Here is an 8,095-nt window from a genome sequence, read left to right on the forward strand (position 1 = left end):
ATTAGCAAAGATTCTAAAGAAATTGTCTTAATAAATTTTGTAAGTTAAAATGAACAACTTGTAAAAAAATCATTTGACTATTTCGATAGTTTTAGTGTTAATACACATAAAATGTGTTAATTATAAAAAATTCATTCGCGAAGATATACCAAAAAATATCGATAGAATTAAGAGATAATTACCTCAAAATACAAATTTCAATCTCTAAAGATATATTTGCATTTCCTATTAGCATAAAGCGTCATTTGTACACACATATGTTATAACATACTGTGCTATAGCACACATATGTTATTATAATATTTATAGCATAATTCCGAGTTCAATGAAATTCACAGACCATCTAATTTCTCCCTATTTCAACCCGAAAATAATCGATCCCCAAAATTGTGTTTCGATCGTTTCGCGTTTAAAAACCATCCCAATCTTTTGTTTCTTGATAGTTCGGTGCCTGACATCGATAATCGACATCGAGTGCACCAGACAGGCAATTCTTGATATGTATCGTTTCCAGCATAGCTTATTGCTTAACGTATAGCTACGATTTAAGATCCTAGGTTCCTTAACACTATTTACACCTTAATGCTCTTCGCGGATCAATATCAAATACTTTACGATAGATCACGCTCCTATGATCTCATGATTTGTTGAAGAATTTGAATGTTTCAATCGAATAAAATTTTTATAGACATGCTGGCGTAACTAGGGAGTAACTAGGTATTCTAGGATGATTTCATAAGCAAAGTGGAAGGTGGAATTTTTTATTGAGATAAGTGGAGGATGGAAGAGGAGTATGGGAGATTTTGGGAATGTAGGATATTTAGATATGTTGGACATTTGGGGGTGTGGGAATTTGGGGGTATAGAAATTTGGAGAAGTAGGAGTTTGGAAAGCTTCGAATTTGGGGATGTTGGAATTTCGGGATGTAGGAATTTGGGGGCGATCGAAATTGGGGACGTAGGAATTTGGGGGCGATGGAATTTGGGGACGTAGAAATTTGAGGGCGTAGATATTTGGGAACGTAGGAATTTGGGATCCCCCGAATTTGGGGGCGTAGAAATTTGGGATCCCCCGAATTCGGGGACGTAGAAATTTGGGGGCGTAGGAATTTGGGGGCGAAGGTATTTGGGAACGTAGGAATTTGGGATCCCCCGAATTTGGGGACGTAGGAATTTGGGATCCTCCGAATTTGGGGACGTAGGAATTTGGGATCCCCCCAATTTGGGGGCGCAGAAATTTCGGATCCCCCGAATTTGGGGACGTAGAAATTTGGGGGCGTAGGAATTTGGGATCCCCCGAATTTAGGGACGTAGGAATTTGGGATCCTCCGAATTTGGGGACGTAGGAATTTGGGATCCCCCCAATTTGGGGGCGCAGAAATTTCGGATCCCCCGAATTTGGGGACGTAGAAATTTGGGGGCGTAGGAATTTGGGGACGTAGGAATTTGAGATCCCCCGAATTTGGGGACGCAGAAATTTGGGGGCGTAGGAATTTGGGGGCGTAGGAATTTGGGTGATGTAGTGATGGTGGAATGTAGAAATTTGGGAACATAGGAATTTGAATTTATACAGATTTAAAGACTTGAGAATTTATGAACGTGGTAACTAAAAAATTTCGATACCAATAATCTACTGACCCAGAAATATGATATCTCGAGTATTGAAAAATCAAACATTTACAAACCTAAAAATGCCCTCCCTACTATCCTCACACAAAAACTCCAGTTACGCCAACAACTAAAAATTCCAAACAAAAAATGCACTGCATTTTTCAAATAAACCAGCAAAAGCTTGTACTATGAACTATGTTTCCATGATTTGGTTTCGCTAAATCGCGGCGGGAGATCCTCTTCCTCCTAGCAAATAATATCAAACAATATACTTTTTATACCATGTTTTTGTGGATTGTCAGGAAATTGTCCAGGATATTGTGTTGGTTCGGGACGATTTAAAAAATGAATTGATTGTTCGGTGAAAGTTCTCGCAGACCACGATTTAGCGAGAGATGTTTGTTAGAAGGTATTTCTTCGTTGTCCGAGTGAAACGAGGAAACTAGATCTGTTCGTGTATCAAACGAGAAGAAGCATTTTCGGGATCGTTTTAACTGATAACAATTCGGTTTACGTTTGTTTTATTGTTTAAAGTGTTCCGATATAGGAGTTTTCTTGTGGTTTAGTAAAATATTTGATATCTCGTCATAATTCTGTCAACGGGACTCGGTTTCGTCACACTGTTTCGTAGACAAAACGGAGGAGTTGTGTGTACACGATAAACAAAGTGTATGTACATATGTCATTCATGCCTTTCGATCACAGAAATATTATTCGAACAGTCGATTGTAACTTCACCTTGGTATACCTTTATACACTTTCCGTCTTTTACGTAACTTTCAATTTGAATGCGACAATATTACATTAAAATATTTCCTTTATTTAAGTTTGATAATATTTATAATTATTTGGTGAGGTTTTAATAAAATTTCATTGATAAATCATACTGTTCTTTATGTTAGTAAAGTCACAACATGGACAATAAGGTATTTATGTTATTTGTAAAAAAATTAAAAATTTTGAAATTTAAAAATCACCAAGTTCTTATATTTTCAATTTCTTGATCCTCAAATTCAAAAATTCCCAAATTCAATTTATTAATTAAAAATTTCTTAAACTTCCATATAGTTGAATTCAGAATTATTCACACGAACTCAAAGTTTTCGGAACGAAAATTCTAAATTGAAAACTTGACACTTAAAACTAAAATTGAAAGTCTCAAATTGAAGATTTGAAAATTTATCAATTAAAGATTAATAAATGGCACCCTCCTTATATCGCCATTTTCCCTATCGAAGCCCTCTATCTTAAACTACAAAATCAACAAAGTTCTACCAAAAAGCACAGAATCGTCTAAAATAAACTAAAATAAAATTTGCCCGAAAATAAAATTCGACAGCAAAATTGTCGAAGAGTCGAGTCGTTGAAGAACAAAGAAAACGCGAAGTGACAGCGGAAACCTCGAGGAAGAAGCTTCCTTTTATATAGATAACGCATTGAATTATTAAAAAAAAGTGTTTTGTTAGCGTCATACGGAAGCATTCAAATATTCCAACAATACTCGCACGTCCAATATTATCTGTTCAAATTTATCGTAACACTTCCGTCCCGGAGAAGGTCCCTTCCTCTTTTTCCTTCCGTTTCCGCGCGAATCTTGCCTGTAGCGTCTCTTTTAAATAAATCAGCAACGCTCTCGCGGGAGCCGAGCAAAGCAGAGAAAAGAGGAAAAGGAAACGGCAACGACAAGAAGAAAAAGATAGCTGGTGGCTCGAAAGGAGTTCTCGAAGTGGAGGACGGAGACACTTTTGCCCGGGTCTTCAAGAACTTCTGCCTGCCGGTATTACCGCGGTTCAAGGCCCGTGCTCGCTGATAAAAAGGAACTAAACCCACCTCGAAACATCTCTGAATAGAAGATAGACGGATTTACACCTTGATCGAGAAGGACTGATTTCATTTCCTAAATGTTCGCGGCAGACACAAAGAGAACTGTGGTTTCGCTCCTTCCGAAAAACTTCGCAAAATTTATTAGCTTTTTTTCACGATATTTTGCTTGTTAGCTTTTTAGGACGATTTGTTGAACACTTCTGTTAATCACATATATCATATATGTATCTCAAAACTAATAGTTAATTTTTCAACTTGCAAATTTGAATATTTGGTGCTTTTGTACTTGCGTACATTAATTGTAACACACTTCAAATTTTGTAAACTGATGTACTTTCAAATTTGGAAAATGTGAACTTGCAAAATGTTTTTATTTGAGGATTAAAGTTTCATGGTGGTTGTCTTCGGGGAGTGGTGACTAAAGTTTTAAGATTGAAGCTCGAACGTTGTTGGAGCATTGTAAGCAGATACAATAGATTACGAAGTTTTACATTACTTTGGGGCGATCGATAATGTTCGAAATAAGACGGTGATACGAAGTGATACAGAAATTACGTTGCTGAGACAAGACACCCTTACAGACAGTATGACACAAAATTTCTGAATCGATACGAATTTGAAGACAATTTTATAACAGTACTTTGTGTCACAATAATTTTGTAAGAATATAAAAATAATTTTGTAAGAATTTGAATATAATTTTTGACCGGGATCACAAGTTGAAACAACTTTGCTCCACTTCTTTTTTATCAAAAAAATATTGTTAATTAACAATTGTAAAGATTTGTAGACAATATAAAGACTTATAGACAGTATAGAAATTTATAGACAGTACACTAAAATAAATTTTGCAGATGCAAGTTCGAGAAATAAAATTTAATTCTGAATATAATGGAAGGTTTACGAATTAATCTTTCTGCATGAAATAATTGCATGTTCTAAAATTACGACAATCGATTTTCTTCATGATCAAAGTATCAAAAGTGCTCAACGTGTGAGTACCCTGCAACTCATTTTACGACAAGAGTGGTTCACGTCATCACGGTATACATAGTTCCTCAGATCATGAATACCTTATGCCCCTTAGATATGACCAAGCTAGAACCAAATTATCCCTTCATACTTCCACCTTACTATTGGCTATTATTTTTATACGTGGCACTAACAATTCCCCTCGTTTTATAGCAACAATTTAAACCTGCTTTACTGTCTTCAGCAGCCATAAATATAAAAAACACGTGTTCCATTTCTAACATGTATCAAATAGAAAATATATTATTTCTGCCAGGTATGAAATTGTTCACTGATTATTTTTATTGGGAATTTGTCGAATGTCTCACAAACAAAATCGGTTCAATAGTTTTGAGACTATCACTTGAGGTTTAAATTGCCATAATTAATTGTTACTCTTTGTGTTTCGATATTTGACAGAGCCATGTTTAGCACTGGATAGAATTTTTAAATGGTTCACTACTAATTAAGAAAAATTATCCAGACTGCACTTTGTCAGTTAATTTCGAGATCAAATACTGTAGTGATAGCCTAAGATCAACTCGCAAGATTAAATCACATTAAGCTTCCTAATGTGATTAATATTGACGTTAATGTGATTAATGTAATGTGATATACCACTGATCACAGTGATTAACACTAAACAGTACCTAGTAGATCCACCTCACACTGAAACGAAGTGTCAAAAGCATTTCAAAGAGGAAGTCTTCTGTTAAACTAATTTGGGATCTCCCAAATTTGGGGACGTAAAAATTTGGGGGCGTAGGACTTTGGGATCCCCTGAATTTGGGAACGTAGAAATTTGGGGGTGCAGGAATTTGGGGGCGTAGGAATTTGGGGACGTAGGAATTTGGGGACGTAGGAAGTTGGGATCCCCCGAATTTGGGGGAGTAGAAATTTGGGGACGTAGGAATTTGGAGGTGTAGGAATTTGGGGGCGTAGGAATTTGGGGGCGTAGGAAGTTGGGATCCCCCGAATTTGGGGGTGTAGAAATTTGGGAACGTAGAAATTTGGGGGCGTAAGAATTTGGGATACTCCCAATTTGAAAACGTAGAAATTTGGGGGCGAAGGAATTGGGGGGCGTAGAAATTTGGGGGCGAAGGAATTTGGGGGCGCAGGAATTTGGGATCCTCCGAATTTGGGGACGTAGAAATTTGGGGGCACAGGAATTTGGGATCCCCCGAATTTGGGGACGTAGAAATTTGGGGGCGTAAGAATTTGGAATCCCCCCAATTTGAAAACGTAGAAATTTGGGGGCGAAGGAATTGGGGGGCGTAGGAGTAGCGAGCGTAGCAAGTATTAACTTACAATAACTCATGATCCGAAACTAAAAGTGTATCAGTGAAAGTTACAAATCGACCGATCCCGAAGAAATCGAACTGCTTCGTGTGACGAAACCGAGGTCCATCGAACGCCACATACGCGATTATGATATGTTAATTCTGCTTTAACGACTAACGGGAGCCCACGAGAGAGTAAAAAAACGAGACGAGGTTCGAGGCTCACCCTGTCCGGCTGCTGCCAGCTCGTTTCCCCCTCCGGTTTTGCTCGTTAACGTTCTTTGGTTTCGTTCGCTCCATCCGACTCCATTTGGCCCGTGTGCCTCGAAGGCATTGTGTCAATTTCCTACTCGACCCTTCTTAACGACTCGATTCGGTTCAATTCGATTCCGTGAGTTTGTCGAAGGGAAAAGGGGCAATAGATTCGATTATCCGGCCCGTATCGGCAGCACGTTGTTATCAAAACTTTTTGCAAACGCTTCACTGTAGCCCGTTTAAACACTTTGTCTGGCACGTTGACCGTATGTGGCTGCTGGATGAATTTCCACAAGCGTTATTTTCTGCAAAATGTGTCTTAAAGTACACATTTAAACGTTCTGCAACTGGTAAGTGTCTAGGCAAGTACCTAGACAAGTGTCTAGATAGACAAGAAACCTGTCAAAACTCTTTTTACTTTCAGCTAATTGTTGCTTGCATGTCTGACCACTTGTTTAACTCTGCTCACTTGCCTAGATACTTGTCTGGCTACTTGTTTGAACACTTGTCTAGCTGCTTGTGTGACTGCGTCTGGATACGTGTTTGATCATTTGTCTTGCTACTTGCTTGACAACTTGCTGAGTAATTTGCCTAGATACTTGTCAGGTTATGTGATTGAACACTTGTCTAGATGAGTGTGTGACTACTTGTCTGGATACCTGTTTGATCATTTGTCTAGTTACTTGCTTGACAACTTGCCTAGCAACTTGCTGAGTGATTTGCCTAGATACTTGTCAGATTATGTGATTGAACACTTGTCTAGATGAGTGTACGACTACTTGTCTGGATACCTGTTTGATCATTTGTCTAGCTACATGCTTGACAACTTGTCTAGCAACTTGCTGAGTGATTTGCCTAGATGCTTGTCAGGTTATGTGATTGAACACTTGTCTAGATGAGTGTATGACTACTTGTCTGGATATCTGTTTGATCATTTGTCTAGTTACTTGCTTGACAACTTGTCTAGCAACTTGCTGAGTGATTTGCCTGGATACTTGTCAGGTTATGTGATTGAACACTTGTCTAGATGAGTGTATGACTACTTGTCTGGATACCTGTTTGATCATTTGTCTAGCTACATGCTTGACAACTTGTCTAGCAACTTGCTGAGTGATTTGCCTAGATACTTGTCAGGTTATGTGATTGAACACTTGTCTAGATGAGTGTATGACTACTTGTCTGGATACCTGTTTGATCATTTGTCTAGCTACATGCTTGACAACTTGTCTAGCAACTTGCTGAGTGATTTGCCTGGATACTTGTCAGGTTATGTGATTGAACACTTGTTTAGATGAGTGTATGACTACTTGTCTGGATACCTGTTTGATCATTTGTCTAGTTACTTGCTTGACAACTTGTCTAGCAACCTGCTGAGTAATTTGTCTAGATACTTGTCAGACTATGTGAACTATTATATATATCAGACTATTTGAACACTTTTCTAGATGATTGATGACAATGATGATCAACTTGATGACTTGCCTGACTACTTGTTTGATCATTTATCTAGCTGACAATTGTCCAGCAATTTTAGCAAGAACTTAGCAGCTTGCATAATCTAAATCCTAAGGCAGTTACAATTAAATTTTCTGAATACTTGAAATGATATTTGGTTAAAGAACCTAATTACCTATTTTAGAGATTGAGTCATTATTAGCGTGCTACTTAAACAGTATTCTGTCGTATCTCTTCCGAACAAGATTAAACTTCGATTTCGCTTGTAAGATATTTGTTGGTTAAGGAGCCCTATCTAGACATTTCTGCAAGATCCAGCGTTCTTCGGTAACTAGATTCGATTAGGATATAACGAAGAACGCAGGACTAAGTGTAACGTGCTCTTTAAAAGTTCCATGAAGAAAAGTTTCAACGACGTTCTCTGTTCGTCGAATAATACTCAGTCAGAAAAAGAGAGGGAATCGATCGAATCGAAGTGGTTGTCCTAGAATAGACTGGAGATTTTATGAAACGCAAAGTCGTACTTGCTAAAACTTTCAAAACAAGGACATCCTCGGCTTTGCTCGAATTAACCAAGATCCATTTGCTTTGATTACGTTCTCGATAACGAGTTGTTAATTGTTGTACAGATACTTCTGTAAACTGTACTTTCAAACGTCA

Source organism: Megachile rotundata, chromosome 4 (assembly GCF_050947335.1).
Source record: "Megachile rotundata isolate GNS110a chromosome 4, iyMegRotu1, whole genome shotgun sequence".
NCBI lineage: Eukaryota > Metazoa > Arthropoda > Insecta > Hymenoptera > Megachilidae > Megachile > Megachile rotundata.